The following is an 18,740-nucleotide window of genomic DNA, read 5'->3' on the forward strand; positions in this document are numbered from 1 at the left end:
ATTCATTTCACAGCCATTTATATATACAGTTCAATGATCTTTCTTTCAGAATGGTAGTACCATTTTTAGAGTAATACTCTGTACACAATTACTTTTGAAAAGGCATTGAATTTACATTTCAATTAGGCACATACAATTTTTCTACACATTATTTTCCCTCTGTCTTCGCCGACTCATTCTTGCAGAATGGATCTTTCTTGTACAGTTTGTAGGATAGGACCTAAGTTTGATGATCTGGCTATTTGACTCTGAAATAAAATTGCTTGTCCTTCTAAAGTTAAAAAAGTTGGTTTTGTAATTACCCAACAAGACAAAGGAAAGATATTGTATTAATTTTTAGGTTGAACCATAAATCATAAATCATTGCATAAAAAAAGTATCTAGAAGGTAAAACAGATTCATCTAATGCTTAATCACGCCGTTTTCAAGCAGATAGATCTCTTCATTTTAAATTCCAAGCAGAGTTTCTTTCTCCCAAATTAAATTTCACCTTTGGACAGATGGGTCTTTGCCCGGAGCACAATTGATCACAGCAAATGCTTGCTGGGAGCAGTGTTATAAATCAAAGGGCTTAGTGCCTGGATCAGATAACCAGGCATGGCAGTCTGACTGTATTCAGCCGCAGACTTTCACCATCTGATTAATGGAGATTATTTTACTCTCTGTTAGCAAACATATCATAACAAACTTTGAAGATGGCTTCAAAAAATATAAAAAAATGTTTTGCTACTTTAACATGCATTATTAGGAGGCCGAGAAACCTAGATTGCTGGTGTCACAGCAATGATATCTGATTATAATAATTTATTTCATTAAAAATTCTTGCTTGCTTTTGCAAGGATACAGATTATAAAAACATGAAACAAAGTTGCTTAAATTTGTTACTTGGTCTTCTGTATCGGGATCAGCCAAGATATTGATCTTAACATGCATAAATTCAATACTTGACTATTTAATACGACTAATGTATTATTAATTAGCATTTACTTATGCAGTATTTTTAAAAGTTATTTCTTTTTTAAATTCCTTTTTAATTGAATTTATTGGGGTGACACTGGTTAACAAAATTATACAGGTTTCAGAGGCACAATTCTACAACAGGTCATCTGTACACTGTATTGTGTGTTCACCACCCCAAGTCAAGTCTCTTTCCTTTCTATTGTCAAAGACAAATATTATGCTTTTATTTTCCTTTTTTAATCTCCTAATTATCTATTTCATAAGTATTAGTAATACAATAAAAATGCATAGATGGGAACTGTGTCATTTCAAAAAGCAAAATTAACCTTATCTATCCTGTAGATGCCTCATTAGATTCCTTATATTTGGCAAAATGCACTGACAACTGTAGGAGGCACTCCCAGGCTCAGGAGTACAGGCCTCTATCAGTAACCAGAATCTTCTAGTCCAGGGGTGGGGAACCTTTTTTCTGCCAAGGGCCTTCGGGTATTTATAACATCATTCTCAACCATACAAAATTATTAATTTAAAAAATTAGCCTGCTATATTTGGTCAAATATTTAATTAACTCACCCCTAATGCCTTGGCAGGGCCAGACCAAATGATTTCGCAGCTGGACATTCCCCACCCTTGTTCTGGTCCAATACAGATTTCTTTTAGCTAAAAAGACAAAATAGTCTTATAGAAGCAAAACTAAATGACATGATCTCATCAACTACTAAAATGTTTAGTGGTTGTTTGTTTAGTTCAAAGATAAACATAAAATTTTTATTCTGCTTGAAGTTTTATTTAAATCCAAGAAAAAAATTTTGGAAGAATAACAGACATTACAGATAATGTAAATAAATATTTTCCTTGATCTGAAAATTGCCTTAAAGTTAATAAGTAAAATGATAAACACACTAACAAAAAATGGGCAAAGGATATGAATTGACAATTCACAGAAGGTAAGAAATTGCCCACAAAAAAATGATGAGAAAATAGTCTGCAGGTATGCACACATGCAGAAATCAAAGGAAGAAAGGATAACTTTTCAAACTGCTTGATCTATATAGCTTTTGATTTTTTAAAATCAATCATACTAACCCTGCACTGGTGAGTATGCAAATTTAGAGGAAATTTTCCAATATTATATGAATTATTTTTGTTTTGTAAATGTTTTACAAAACAATTTTCATATGTAGTAGTAATTTATCCTTAAACTTTAATTAAGGATATTTGCAAAGTTTTAACTACAAGGATGCCCTTAAAGTGTTGGAAACATGTTAAATAGCCTAAAGTGGGAATTGATTGATTATTATGTATGTAATTTATAGCTAATAAAATAGTGCAATAGAAGCATGTCTAATATTATGCAAAGATAATGTCTCCAAATATTTTTAAAATTTATCTTTATTATTGAAAGTATTACAGATGTTCCCCTTTTTCACCCATCAACCTCCTCCACCCTGCCCCTACCCCCTCCCTAGTCCTTCTCCACACTATTGTCTGTGTCCATGGGATATCCATATATGCATACAAGCTCTTTCATTAATCTCTTCCCAACCCCTTACCTCTGAAATTTGTCAGCTTGTTGGGTAACTACACATACACACAAGAACACACACACACACACACACACACACACACACACACACACACACACCCCAGACAGGAGTTAATCTAACAGGATAATAGTGATAACATTATTAAAAATAATTATAAGTAGTGATTTTAACTTCCTTCTTTTTGCTCATTTATATTTCCTAAAGTTTCTATATTATCCATCTATATAATAGAATAATATTTAGAGACATTAAAAAGACGCTTTCGCCTTAAGCTGGTTTGGCTCAGTGGATAGAGCATCAACCTGCAGACTGAAGGGTCCCAGGTTCAATTCCAGTCAAGGGCTCATGCCTGGGTTGCAGGCTTGATCCCCAGTGGGAGACATGCAGGAGGCAGCTGATCAATGATTCTCTCTCATCATTGATTTTTCTATCTCTCTCATCTCTCTTCCTCTCTGAAATCAATAAAAATATATTTTTTAAAAACAAGATGCTTCCTATGAAAGTCTCTTGGTTATCAATTACCCACCCCCAACCATTCATACTACACTAGAGGCCCGGTGCACAAAATTCATGCACTGGGGGGTGTCCCTCAGCCCAGCCTGCACCTTCTCCAATCTGGGACCCCTTGGGGGATGTCCGACTGCCGGTTTAGGCCCAATCCCTGTGGCAGTTGGACATCCCTCTCACAATCCGTGACTGCTGGCTCCCAACTGCTCACCTGCCTGCCTGCCTGATTGCCCCTAGCTGCTTCTGCCTGCCAGCCTGATCACCCCCTAACCACTCCCCTGCCAGCCCGATCAACATCTAACTGCTCCCCTGCCAGCCCGATTGCCCCCAACTGCCCTCTCCTGCCAGCCCAGTTGCCCCCAACTGTCCTCCCCTGTCAGGCTGATCACCCCTAATTGCCCTCCCCTGCAGGCCTGGTCCCCCCCCAACTGCCCTCCCCTGCAGGGCTGGTTGCCCCCAACTTCCCTTCCCTGCAGGCCTTGCTAGTGCCCCATGCAGGGTTAGGCTCATTGAGCTCAATAAATCTTTGTGAAATTAAAATGTCTGTCTTCTCTTGTGGTCATCACTGTAACCAGGTGATCAAACTTAGCTCTGATAATAGTGGGATAGATTGTGGTAGCATAGTTAACCCTGTGACCTCTAAGCAACATAGAACTGTACACTTTATTTATTTATTTATTTATTTAGTTAAGGTTATTTTTATTTACAAGTTTTGAAAAATATAGATTTTTTACATGGGTTACTTGTGCAAAGTTAAATTTAGAAGAATGATAAATGCACTCCCCTCCTCCCAGTTCCCGCCCCACCCTCCGCCCTCACTCCCCACCCTCTGTCCTCATCCATAGGTGCACGATTTTTGTCCAGTCTCTTCCTGCATCTCCCATTTCCCTTTCCCCCCCAAGAATAGTCAGTCCATTCCCTTTCTATGTCCCTGATTCATTATAATCACCAGTTCATTCTGTACATCAGATTATTTATTCACTTGATTCTTAGATTCACTTGTTGATAGATGCATGTTTGTTGTTCACAATTTGTATCTTTACCTTTTTCTTCTTCCTCCTCTTAAAGGATACCTTTCAGCATTTCGTATAATACTGGTTTAGTGGTGATGAACTCCTTTAGCTTTTCCTTATCTGTGAAGCTCTTTATCTGACCTTCAATTCTGAATGATAGCTTTGCTGGATAAAGTATTCTTGGTTGTAGGTTCTTGGTATTCAGCACTTTGAATATTTCTTGCCATTCCCTTCTGGCCTGCAAAGTTTCTGTTGAGAAATCAGCTGACAGTCGTATGGGTATTCCCTTGTAGGTAATTGAGTCTCTTTCTCTTGCTGCTTTTAAGATTCTCTCTTTGTCTTTTGCTCTTGGCATTTTAATTATGATGTGTCTTGGTGTGGTCCTCTTTGGATTCCTTTTGTTTGGGGTTCTCTGCGCTTCTTGGACCTGTAAGTCCATTTCTTTCACCAGGTGGGGGAAGTTTTCTGCCATTATTTCTTCAAATAGGTTTTCAATATCTTGCTGTCTCTCATCTTCTGGCACCCCAATTATTCTGATGTTTGTACGCTTGAAGCTGTCCCAGAGGCTCCTTACACTATCTTCGTATTTTCGGATTCTTTTTTCATTTTGCTTTTCCGGTTGGGTGTTTTTTGCTTCTTCGCATTTCAAATCTTTGGCTTGATTCTTGCGCTCCTCTGGTCTGCTATTGGGTGTAATATTCTTTATTTCCGACCGTGTATGCTTAATTTCTAGTTGTTTCTTTATCATAGCATCGAGGGTCTCATTAGTTTTCGTGAGGCTCTCCAGAAGTTTATTGCAAGCCCTCAAAATTGCGTTTTTTAGCTCTATATCCTCCATTTCTGTCATGTTTTTTTGTCTCCGCATTTTTTATGCTTTCTTGGTGCACCCCCTAGTGGTCTTTGTGCGCAGTCTTGTTCTCGTTGAGCCTTGATTGTTGTAGTTAATACTAGAGGGATTTGACCACCAGGCCGACTGGCTGTGAGAATCAGCTGTGTCTGCTGCAGTGGGAAAACTTCTGTCCTCTGGGGGGGCGCTAATCTAGCCTTTGCCTGCGGCGATCCGGCAAATGGCTCTGCGCAGGGCTTGGGCGGGGCGGGCTCAACAGGGCGGGCGGAGGGAGCCGTTATGGTGCCCTCAGTCCTGTTCCCAGAGGCTCTGCTTCTCAGAACCCCCGGAACCGCTGCAAACCTCGGAGGGAAAGCTGCCTTCCAACTGATGCCAGACACTCCCGCTTCTCCCGTTTGGGTCCGAGTCCCCAGCGATTCGCCCGTATCTGGAGCTCAGAGTCTGAGACTCCCCCCTGACCGAAAACGACAACCGCGCTCTCAGCCACCAGCCCGCTTTGCGCGCGCACCTCCGCACCTGAGTTTTTTCCACACTGCGCCTCCTCTGAGCCTCGGTGTGCTGTTATTTTTCCTTCTAGTTGAAGAGTCTCTCCTCAGCCAGCCTTCCTGTGGTTCTGGGTGATGTCCGTTCCGTCTTTTAGTTGTATTTTTGAAGTGGTTGTTTGCGGCAGCAGTCTCCGGTGTTTACCTATGCCGCCATCTTGCTCCTCATCAGAATTAGTAACTTTTCATTTAAACTAACCTGAGGGGAGAGCAAAGGCAGCCCAGAGAAAAGCAATGAGTTAACATTCTGAATGCATTTTTGAAAACTGATGGTAGAAATAATACAGCAAAACTTCTATTTTTAAGATCCAGCTTTTCTGAGAAAGAAAACACACAAAATAAGAAAGAAAAGACAGAAAAGTTTATATATTCCCAAAGGCTACAACCTAGAAGATTTTGTGGTAAAGTTAAAAATGGCTGCAGTTTTCCAAAAAAAAACAAACCAACCAAGCCAAGCCCTAACTGACAGGAACCACGAAAATGAGTACATTTTGTTTTGTGCTGCTGATGTTCTGTGCGTGTCTGTTAGGTAGCTCTATATTGACAAATGTAGAGCATTAAGTTTAAAATGGGGAGAGTAGGGACGAACATCAGGCGTGCTATCTTAGTCATTTTCACAGCACTGGGATCATTACACGGTGCTAGGAAAGTCACAGTTCGGGCCCTCGTTCCCCTTTCAGCCTCTGCTGCTCTGGTATTGTGCAAACCAGAGTTGTGAACTTGGCCTGGACACTGTTAGGATTACAGACAGTCAGACCCCAGCCTACACATACTGACCCAGATCTGCATTTTAACGCGGTACCCAGCTGATTCATAAGCACAGGAGTTTCAGAAGAATTCGTGTCACTTCAATTTATAATCACAGTATTATGAGAATTAAGTGAGATAGTATTCCTGGCTCAGGAATGAAATATAATCTGTGTGCTATGTGTTGAACCTTGCTGAGAGAAGCAGTCTTATGAACACAGAGAGAGAAGTCTTATGCACACAATTTCCTCGACCCTCTTTCGTCCAGAAGGAATGGCCTTGGACCTGGGGCACTCACTACCTTACAAGAGGCAAGAGTGTGCATAGCCTGATCGCCTTGTGGGGAACTAGCTTTCCCTGTTTCAAACCCAGAGTTCACATCTTTGTTCTGCTTCAGTGTACGCGTCCTGCGGCACCCGACCAATGTTACTACTGTATCTGTCCCCTGCAGGGAGGAGACAAAGTCCTCCCATGGTCGCACAGGAACTTGTCTGCAAGCCATTGGCCTACGTCAGCTGCTGGGAGGTACTGGCTGGCCAAGGGGGACAGACGCCCACCACGGACGCTGACCTTGCTCAGTCTATTCTCTATGGCCAGTAGAGTCTTGTTCCCTCCAGGGCTCTCCACTGTGCTGTGTCTTCCGTGCCTCCCCCAGACCATGATGCAGTGGGAAAAGTGATAGACGACAGATGCCCGATGCTCAAAAAGTTCATATGTGGAAGCCCTGGCCTCCAGAACCTCAGCCTGTGACCTTACTTGGAAACAAGGTCATTGCAGATGTGGTGAGTGAAGAGAAAGTCATGCTGGATCCAATATGACTGTGTCCTTGTAAAAGGGAGAAATTTGGGGAGAGAGAGAGAGAGAGAGAGAGAGAGAGAGAGAGAGAGAGAGAACACCATGTGAACATAAGGAAGAGATCAGGGTGGTGTGTCTCCAAGCCGAGGACTACCAAAGATTGCACCGGAAGCTACACGAGAGATGTGGAACCGTCTCAAAATGAGCCAACCCTGCTGGCTCTGATTTGGATTCCCAGCCTGCAGATCTGTGAGACGATGCATTTGTGCTGAGAAGCCGCCCAGTCTGGTGCTGTGTGTGGCAGCCCCGGCCAAGGAATGCACTGCGCTCAGAGGGATGGTCCTTTCCACTCCTGGACCGGAGAACACTTCTCTTTTAGAGGATATTTCTGGTTCCTTTTCTTTATTCCAGCTTTATTAAAAGTCTGTGGATCTTGGAGCACAGAGGAAAAGGAGGCATTAATTACTCCTGTTATGCTTTTTCCTAAAACCCCTATGAGATCTGACACAATGAAATCCTTTACGTAAAGGATTTTGGTTCTGATTTGAATGTTTCCTCAAGGTTGTCATCAGATTAGAATTTCAGTCTACCATTTTCAGTGTTAACATTACATGAGATCGGACTATTGAGTCATAATTATCATTTTAATCATTCATTTTTGAGCCTTGTTCTGGCAGTAAAATGAAGGCTGAGTGGGGCTGAGCCAAGCCCAACCTCCTGCACTGCTGATTCCTCCTGACACCCGGGGTGGGTTCAGTATCATCGAGACCTGACGCCAATGGCCGTTCAGCTCTTTCAAACTGGAAACTGCACCTTCTTAAAATGCAGTTGCCATGGAAACAGCCGAGTTCTGGGATTTTGTTTTCTGAAGGTATGGAAAGACTCAGTGGCGGTGTAAGCACACGGCGTGACATTAACATGTGCAGCTCTCTGCTGCTTTTAAATTGAAGTCGAGATGGGAAGAATAGGGCACCGCAGTGTTTTCACCACACGTGCCAAGGAACTCCTGTAGGCCCCTAGTGCTGCATCTGATTGATTGATTGATACCCACCCTTGGTTCCCAAAGGTCACTGAGACAGCTTGAGTCCTTGAAGTTGCTACTAGACAAGCGGACAAATGTGCACATGTTTCCACCATTTTTAATCACATCCTCTGAAAAGGTAGCTCTTCGTCGAACCTAAGGTTAATGAATTTTCTTTGTCAGGCCATAGCTGGACTGCTCCTTTATTCTTATCCCAATGCCATGGCCTCTTGGTGGCCTTTTAATTAAGATGTGGTCTTGCTACCCCTTCTTCCCTGAAAAAAGAGGACCGAACCCTTCCTACCTTTCACCGGGACCTCTCACCGAGTTTAGGTGATCATGCATCAGGAGCAAGGCCCCAGGGGCGTTGTCATGATTTGGAGGTGAAATCTCAGGGAACAGAATTTCTATCTCAGCCTCACACTGACCTTGAGTTCATTAAAACAAGAGTTGATATATTGTAATGGGAGTGGCTGTAATAATGAAAAAAATGTGGCCCAGCTCTGCAGCTAAAATAGGTTTCTTTTCCTGATTCCTGCTGTGGACCTAAAGGAGTGTTACGAAAGATGCTATCAGAAAGTCATCAGTCATGTACACACTATAAGTGACTTTTATCAGAACCTTCTGGAATCCGGACGGCGGGTTGTGATGGAGGGACCCACAGCGTAGCAACCAAACCAATCAGGGTTCAAGTCATGGCTCTGCTATTTGCTCTAATGTTTCCATAGTTACCACATTTTAATGTTGGATAAAATAGTTAGTTATGTCAATTCCAAATGATACAAAATTATGGTGCCAGGAAGGGTCATTGATAAAAGAACTAAACATAACAACTGAAGTAAGTTAATTAATCTCTCTGTTCACCTCTCATCGCCATAGCTAAGAACCTTACCTAGCACATAATAGCTACTGAACAAGTAGCTGCTAATGATGGATACACTCAATCTCTCAATTTATTCCTCTATCAAAAGGTGATAATAAAGCTATTCCATGGAGTTGTTTTAAGGTTAGCAAATGCTTAATGAGATGGCCCAGAATATTGTCATATTCAATAAATTGCACCATTTATTCTCTAACTAGACAGTGGGTCATTTGAGGACAACAACTATTAATTATATGTAATCTCCAAGCCCTAGAACAGTGCCCAGCTCATGGTAGGCACTTAGTATCTGTTGCATGAGCACCTGAAGGAGTATGGGAGTATACGTGTGGACACCCAACCCAGCGTGGCTCCGGTATTTGCCCCCTGAGCAGCACTAATCCAGGTATAGGCACATACCAAGTTTGGTCTCAGTGTTTTTCCTCAATTTTTCATTATAACCAAAACTAATGGGAATGAACTCTCTACTCATGTTTTAATATAAAGCTTGAATAATATCTTGGTGCTGCTACAGCCATGATTTCAAACTCACATGGGCAATCAGGGCCTTAGAAGATGAAATAAGAGACAGAGAGAAATAAGAATCAGAAAATAGTGTAATAATGGAGAAAAATAAAGTGTTCCTGTATCCAGTCATACATGAGGCTGACTCTACCCTGCCCTTTGTGTGGGTGGCTTATGGAAATGTGATAAATTGGATGAAGAACAATAATCCAATTAACTTCATGTGAGAGAAGATGTTTAATTGGGAACATTTGCAAATAGTTTGCAAGATGAGGCACATGACCCGTTGTTCTCTTAACAGCCCATGGAAATGTGTGTGCTGGACACTGGAGGTCTCTGCTCCAGGAGAGGGTGCCTGCTCGCCAGCATGGGGCTAGCCTTCTACGGAGAATAAAGAGAGAAGCTCGGGTGCCCAACACTCAGAGCTTAGATGCCAGCTTTCTGGGGTCTGAGGAGGCCAGCTGATAGCATCTACAACTTTGCAGGAAATTATAATTTGGATTGTAGAGAAAGGAATTACACCCACCCACCACCCAGTGGAAATCTGAATTTGAGCACATCTCCTCCTGTGTATGGCCAGGCAACCTGAGCTTCCAGGGTCATAAACTGGACACTCCTGCTACCTCTTCATAATGATCTAAGAATATCCCCAGTGTTTGCATAAGGTAGTTAAAGGTGGATGCCTTGACACTTACAACTGAAGGAGTCCTGACTAACATGGGCTTAATTTATATAAACCTATAAACCAAGGACTGGGCTGCATTGTGAGGACAATGTGGATATGGTTTGAGAGGGTGCTGTTCACTGGTGGATCTCAACACTGAGCCCAATTTCTGGCCCTTGATGGGTCCTAAAAATAAATGTGGAATGCATGATTTAACAAAGTCTATAGAAAACCCCCTTTTCTGTTCACAGTAACAGAATCTTCATTAGAGAAGTTAAGACACATGACTGAAAAGTAGTGGGGTTAGAGCAAAGCCCAGGTCTGATTCTCAGAATTATCTCTCAATTACTATTCATCTCTTTACTGCATGAAAAGTGATTTGCAAATTGCTAAGAGGTAGTAGAACCTAACTTCCAGGAATTGGTATTTGAGTTATTTATACTATGGTAACCCCTAGCTCAGTTGGATGCTATGAACAAAAGTAGTTATGTCTTCCACCTCCCGGCATTTGTCTTCTGCAGAGGGAAGTATGCAATTTCTATAAGACACCGAAATATTTTTCTCCCCAGTGGAGGAGAGAAGAGGTCAGATTGGGAAATGTTTGTTGTGACTTTCCTATTTCCATGACAATTTTCCACAAAAGCAATCCCAGGGAGCATAGCAGAGGAATGAGAGTGCATTTCTAATCCAGCCCTGAGGGCTCTTTCCTCTAGCCCATTCTTCCCTAGCATCAGGCAGGATAAGGGCTGAATATTCATACATACTCATTTTTCTGGGCTGGATTAACACATGGGCTATGCAGAGATCAATAGATCTTCTATTTATTGCAGTGTAGTGCACTCTTCTTGCTTCAAGTAGAAGCTTGAGGAGCTCAGTCATTGAGCTTATTCAAGGCTGCAGCCTATGCCCAAGACCACAACTATCTCTCTGGGGAGCAGGCAGTGTCCTGTGGATGCCAGTTGCTGTCCAAACCCTTCAGCTAATAAAATGTAACTGAAATGTCCTATGACATTTCCAAATGGGAAGAGTCCAGCACACATGGCCTCATAGACAAGAGGAAATATTTGGCTCATTAGCATGTGGGAGATTAAAGATTTTCTCTTCTGTTTTTTTCATCCCTCTTCTGAAAAAGTGTAGAGGAGACCCCTTTTTGGACAGCAACTTCAGTTGTAATTTTTTTCTGTTCCCTTCCAAACACAATGTCTCTGGGAAGCATCATCCCAAGACTTCTATGATCTTGCCAGAGTGAGCAGAAAATGATGGAGTTGGTGAGAGAAAAAGCCCGAAGTAGTGCAGACAATTAGCTCTATCCTTAATATAACACATAAAAATGAAGTTTTCAAAGTTGCATAGATAACACTGTTAGTATATTATATCAAATAAGATTAAAATAATGTCTAATATGTTGAATTTTACCATTTATTTTATCATTATTTAAGACTTAAACATTCACTTTTATTATTTTTTTATTGATTTCAGAGAGGAAGTGAGAGGGAGAGAGAGAGATAGAAACATCAATGATGAGAGAGAATCATTGATTGGCTGCCTCCTGCACGCCCACCACTGGGGATCGAACCCGCAACCTGAACCTGTGCCCTTGACTGGAATAGAACCCGGAACCCTTTAGTCCACAGACCAATGCTCTATTCACTGAGCCAAACCTGCTAGGGCAACCATCCACTTTTAGATTTTTCCTATTTCAAATCAAAATATGTGATCATATTATCCCATACAAACTTTCTATATTTCTACTTGATGATAAAAACTCAAAAATAATTATATAAGCAGATAATTTATTTTTTTTAAATTTCTAATATCACATTACATGTACTTCAATGAATCATATATATGAGGCCTGGTGCACGAAATTTGTGCACTTGGGGTGGGGGTGGGGGTGCCCCAGCCTGGCCTGTGCCCTGTCACTCCCATGGGGAACAAGCCTAAGCCAGCAGTCAGACATCCTTAGTGCTGCCGTGGAGGCAGGAGAGGCTCCCGCCACAGCCGCTGAGCTCCCCCGCCATGAGCCCGGCTTCTGCCTGAGCGTCACTCCCCCTGTGGGAGCACTCTGCCCACTGGGGGCAGCTCTTGCATTGAGCATCTGCCCCCTGGTGATCAGTGTGCGTCATAGCGACCAGTCATTCCACCATTCAGTCGATTTGCATATTAGCCTTTTATTATATAGGAGGAGGATATATATATATTTGATATTAGGACAACAGATAATATAAAAATGAATTAAGTCCTTCCATTAACTTAAGTTATTTTTTAACTTTTATTTTGAAAATTTCTTATCTGAAGTTTTCTGAATGGTTTTCTTATATTAGCAATTCCAGAAAAGGAGAAGTTGAATTTCTCAAAAGCAATTAATTCTTCCCAGGCAATGATTTCTCCCTTATTTGGAGAGTCAGACAATTTTTTTCCATCCTATCTGAGAATTTTTAGTTGCTTAAAATAGTTTCAGCCCAACAAATTCATACATGATATTAAATTCACATATAACTGTATAAATAAGTAATTGAGGTATGAAATATTCAGTAAAAGGTAACAAAATGCATTTATGATAGACACTGAAGCTGATGCTGAGAAGGACTTATTTCTTGAGCTAGATTTATAGATAAACATATGTATCATAAAAGTTCTAGCTTACTAAATAAATTACTTAAAATAAGTCATTTAATATCTTTCAGCCTCAGTTTTCCCATATATAAAAAGGACAGTTATGTTTATTTATTTATTTAGCTATTGTAACAACTAAAATACATACCTGTGTCATTCATTTAAGGGCAAAAGAGAGAATGAGTTCAGTGTGGAACTTTGTACATTTTATATCTATACAGAGGGGATGAGGACAATGTTCATAAGTTTAGGTATGTTCAGCATTTTAACAGAGAAAGGCACTAAAATCTGTTTTTATATAAAAGTGAGATAAAGGCCTGGGGTGGGGCAGGAGCCAGGTGAAGAGGGACAAAGAGAGGAAAATGGGGGACATCTGTAATACTCTCAACAATAACAATAAATTTTAAAAAGAATAACTAAAGGCTATATGAAAAGCATAAGAACATAAAGAGATACAGGCATTCAAGAAAAACAAAGGGAATTGATACATTTAAGAGATGGTTCTTTATAGAGAATAACAAAATTGAAAATTCCTCAAAAATATTATCAAGGGAAAAACAAAAGTAGAAACAAAATCAGAACAATCAGATGAACATCACGTTGTTAGATATTTTTATGTTTAACAAATGTTAAGAATTTTTAAAGTCCTAGAATCATACTTTTCTTAAAAATAAACAATGCTTGTGTATTAGAATTAAAAATGTATGCAATATGTACTCTAATAAACTCTCATTCTAAATTCCAAGGGTTTTATTAATAAATTTTTTCAAGTTTTCAAAGTATAGGCAATTTACATGCCATATTAGTGTTTTGAGAACAGAGTCAAATATATTCTTGTGCCTAAAACAAAAAAGCAAAAAAAAAAAGGTCAAGTACACTTATGCTATTGAAACAAATTCCTAAATACAATATTAATGAATATCATTTAATAGCAGCTTTGAAAGAATAACGTACCATTGGCAGAGCACAATTTATCTCAAGAAGGGATATTTGGGTAGATATTGGGAAATCTTTTCCTATAATATACTATGAGTATAGGAAATTAAGAAATAACAATAATATCTCTAAAAGGCAGTAATTAAATCAGACGCCCAAATTCATTATGTTCTTTCAAATTTTTATGAATTATTTATGGAATTATACTTTCTCAATATGAAATAGAGCATCTATTTCAAATACAGGGCCAGTATTATGCTTACTGGTAAAACATTACTTACTTTAAAATGTAGAACAACACAAGGGTACCTGTTATCACCATTATTCACCAACATTTTAGTCAATCTGAAAACATCATAAGACATAAAACAGAATACAAACACCATAAAACATAAAACAGAATATATACACACATATAAGGGGACAAGATATCCTTATCTACAAAACATAAAAAAGATAAAATATAATTTCTAAAAATTCCAAAATGTAACTTGCAAGGTAGAGTTAGATATTGATCTAATAAATAAATTTCTAAAATATGTAAGGACCACTATGAATTAATTCTAAAAAGAGAAAGTTATCTTAAAAATGTACAAAAGGTTTGAATAGACTATTCACAAAAGAGGATATCCAATCGGCCAGTGGATATCATAAAAACGTGGTATCTTTGTCAGTCATCAAAGAAGTACAATTTTAACTACAATATGAGACCAATACACACCCACTAGGATGGCTACAAAGAAAACAAAGCTAAAGGAAACAAAACAGAAAAAATCAAATGTTTACTGAATGTCAAAATTAAAACTCTCCTATGTCACTGATGGGGGGTAAATTGGTATACTACTTTGGAAGTATCTACACATGAGCACATATTCACTGAAAGATGTGTACTGGGATATTCATAAAAGCATTACATGAAATAGCCCAGATCTACAAAGCAATAGAATCGGTACATCATTATTATATCATCACACAAGTGAATATGTCAATGAGAATGAATAATCATTCATTTATTACTTGCAAAAACATAAAACATATATCACTGAGTGGAAAAAGTCAAACAGAAGAATAGATACTGTATGATTCCATGCACAAAGTACAATAGGTGAAACAATGCTGGCTATAGAAATAATGGGGAAGAGGCTGTAGGTACAATTGATAAAAGGGGCTTGGGCTCTGTTTCGACCCAGTTTTTATATGGTTGCTGGTTATGGTTGTGTTCAATGAGTGAAAGCTCATTGATCTGTACAGTTATTTTCATTTTCTTTCTCTCTATGTCAGTAAAAAGTTTAAAGAAAGAGAACAATTGTAGACTCGTTTGTTGTTATAAAATTAAGGATATCGGGGTTACATGTTTGAAAGATTATAAGTATTTTTAGAAAAATCACTCAATTATTAATAATGCCTGTGTTTAGGTATGGTGCTAAGAATGATTTTTCTTCTATTTGTGTGCATTTAATGAACAAACAGAACTTCCAAATGGAAGATATTTTATGCTAAAACTGCTTTTTTTTGTAATGTTAAATTAAACCTATTTATCATGTTTTAGTTGTGAGAACATGATTAAAAGAGACTTGGAGCCCTAGCCGGCTTGGCTCAGTGGATAGAGCATCGGCCTGCGGACTGAAGGGTCCCAGGTTCGATTCTGGCCAAGGGCACATGCCTGGGTTGCGGACTCAATCCCCAGTGTGGGGTTGGCAGGAGGCAGCCAATCAATGATTCTCTCTCATCATTGATGTTTCTATCTCTCTCTCCTTCTCCTCCCTTCCTCTCTGAAATCAATAAAGAAATATATATATATATATGAATGACTTGGATAACCTCAGAACAAAAGACTCACAAAATATGAGAGTGAAGGGATAGAAAAAAATTTCCATGCAAATGGAAAAAAAAGCTAGGGTAGCAATATTCATATCTGACAAAATAGACTTCAAAATGAAGGCTATCACAAGACACAATAAAGGTCATTACATAATACAAAAGGAATCGACCCAACAAGAGGATATAACCCTGGTAAACATAAATGCACCCTATATAGGAGCACCTAAATATACAAAAAACTTCTAGAGGACTTTAAGAGAGATCAACAGCAATACATTCATAGTGGGGGACTTTGATACACCACTGACTTCACTGGAAAGATCTCCCAGACAAGAGATTAACAAGGAAACGAGACTCTGAATGACATACTGGTTCAGATGGATTTAATTGACATTTATAGAACATTTCACTCCAAAGCTACAGAATATACATTCTTCTCAAGTGCACATGGGTCATTCTCAAAGATAGACCACATGTTAGGACACAAAACAAGTCTCTACAAGTTCAAGAAGATTGAAATCATATCAAGCATCTTCTCAGATCACAGTGGAATGAAATTAGAAATCAACTACAGTAAAAACAGTCAAAAACATTGAAACCACATGGAGGTAAATAGCATGTTATTAAACAATGAATGGGTTACCAACATGATCAAGGGAGAAATAAAAACTTCCTGGAAACAAATGAAAATGAACACACAATAACCCCAAATCTATGGGACACAATGAAAGCAGAACTGAAAGGGAAGTTCATAGGACAACAGGCCTAACTAAAAAAATCAAGAAAAATTAATAATAAATTATTTAACCCTCTAACTTAGATAACTAGAATGAAACAATAAGAAAAGTCAAAAAAGAGAGAAAAGTCCAAAGTAAGTAAAAAGGAAGGAAATAATAAAGATTATAGCAGAAATAAATGACATAGAGGCTAAAATTCAATAAAAAATATCAATGAAACCAAGAGCTGGTTCTTTGAAAAGGTAAACAAGATTGATGAACCATTAGCCAAACTCATCAAGAAACAAAGAGGGAGGACCCAAATAAACAAAATCAGAAATGAAAGTGTTGAAGTAACAACTGACACCACAAAAATACCAATGGACACAGCAGACAGGGGGTGAGGGCATGAGTGTGGGGGCAATGGGAGAATAAGGACACATATGTAATACCTTAATCAATATAGAAATTTAAAAAAAAAAGAAAGAAAAAAAAGAAATACTAAGGATTATAAGAAATTACTATTAACAATTATATGCCAACAAGCTGGACAATGTGGATGAAAAAACAAAATCTTCCAAACTGAATGAGGAAGAATTAGAAAACCAGAATAGGCCAATAACAACTGATGAAATAGAAGCTGTAATAAAAAAATAAAAAAAAAGACCCCCAGCAAACAAAAGGCCTGATCCAGATGGCTTCACTTGGGGACTATTACCAAACAATTAACACCTATCCTCCTCAAACTATTGAAAAAAAATCCAAGAGGAAGGAACACTTCCAGGCTCTTTTTATAAACCCAGCATTATCCTAATTCCAAAACCAGATAAAGAGGCTACAAAGAAAGAGAATTACAGGCCAATATCCCTAATGAACATAGATGCTAAATTTCTCAACAAAAGATTAGAAAATCAGATCCAGCAGTATATTACAAAGATCATACACCATAACCAAGTGGAATTTATTCCAGGGATGCAAGGCTGATACAATATTCGCAAATCAATAAACATGATACATCACATAAACAAATTGAAAGATAAAAATCACATGATCATATCAATTGATGCTGAAAAAGCATTTGACAAAATCCAACACCCTTTTTTAAAAAAATTATTTAATTTGGTGAAATTTACAAGTAATAATGTTTAATATTAATAAATTTAGATTATTGCTTAATTTATTAAAATATAATTATATATTTTTTAGTTTTGAAATATTTTAGCTATTTAATTTCATTAATTTAAAAAAATTATCACAATATATAACAACTCCAACCATGTCTTTTGCTTTTAAATTTCCCTAATCCATGATGTTATTTTAGACCTTATGCCACTCAATTGGTATTTTGTTTGCTTTGGATGAAGTCCTGCCTTGACCCTCTATAAAAAAATCTTATTTATCTTTAACATGCAGTTTTGGTAAATTTTCTTCCTTTCCCTGCAACCTCTACTATATATAGTTTTTTTAAAATGCCCTATTTTATTGACTTTACTGATGGCAGTTGGTTACAATACCATGCAACCTCTCAATGGGAAGACAGTATCACAAGAAGTTGTGAGTTAGCACTAGTGAGTTAACTAGTGGTGTGGTTTCAAGGTTGGTATTTTTAAAAGATAGGAAATAATTTTTCCCCATAGGCTAAGAGTTAAAAGTGTTTGATTCAAAACAATAAAGATGTCAAGTCTGAGAAATGTTGCTTTAATATCTTGAACAAAAGATCAGCCTTTTGTCTATGTCCTCAACATAATCTTACATTAGCAAAACCATCCATTGGGTGTCTCTCTTCCCATAAACTAAATGCAAGAAATAATGAAAAGTGCTTGGTCTTCAGCATCACCAGGATGCTGTTTGGGGTCCTGTCTTGAAAACAAATTAAAACAATGAATGAGTATGAAAATGTACCATATAGCCCAGCCGGTGTGGCTTAGTGGTTGAGCATTGACCTATGAACCAGGAGGTCATGGTTCCATTCCTAGTCAGGGCACATGCTCAGGTTGTGCGATCAATCCCCAGTGAAGGGCATGCAAGAGGCAGTCAATCAATGATTCTCTCTTATCTTTGATGTTTCTATATCTCTCCCTCCCTCTTACTCTCTGAAATCAATAAAAATATATTAAAATATATAGTTTTAATCAGCTTTCCACATGTGTTACTTCTTTTTTAAGTTTATTTTTCAATTACAGTTGATATTCAATATTATTTTATATTAGTTTCAGGTGTACAGCACAGTGGTTAGACAATCATTTGATTCAATTCTCCTGTTGCTGCACATTTCAGACCATGCTGTGATTTATCTGTGGACTCACCTGTATTCTCTTCCAGGCTGTGGAATTTTTGAGGACAGGGACTATTTACTATTCCTGGGATTCATTTCTATACGCCCAGGTCTTGCACATTGCCAGGTCCAGATAAACACGTAGCAAATACATATATTCATTCCATATCTGACACCTTACCTGCTCCTGAGGGCGGACAACCACTGTATTAAAATCAGGCCACTTGTCCACCAGAGCCTTCAGCTTGAACGGGTTTCCCTGGTTCATGTGGAAGATGGTCCCATAAACCTGCAGCATCACAAGAAAGTGGGAGGGTCAATGTACAGGGGTTGGTAAAAGTAGGTTTAC

At 38.7% G+C, this 18,740-nt stretch overlaps 1 pseudogene; it reads right to left on the reverse strand.

Moving 5' to 3' along the window:
* Positions 1-18,740, reverse strand: part of LOC102250664 — a 172,642-nt pseudogene that overhangs the window by 145,315 nt on the left and 8,587 nt on the right.

This window comes from Myotis brandtii, unplaced genomic scaffold, assembly GCF_000412655.1.
Source record: "Myotis brandtii unplaced genomic scaffold, ASM41265v1 scaffold55, whole genome shotgun sequence".
Lineage (NCBI taxonomy): Eukaryota > Metazoa > Chordata > Mammalia > Chiroptera > Vespertilionidae > Myotis > Myotis brandtii.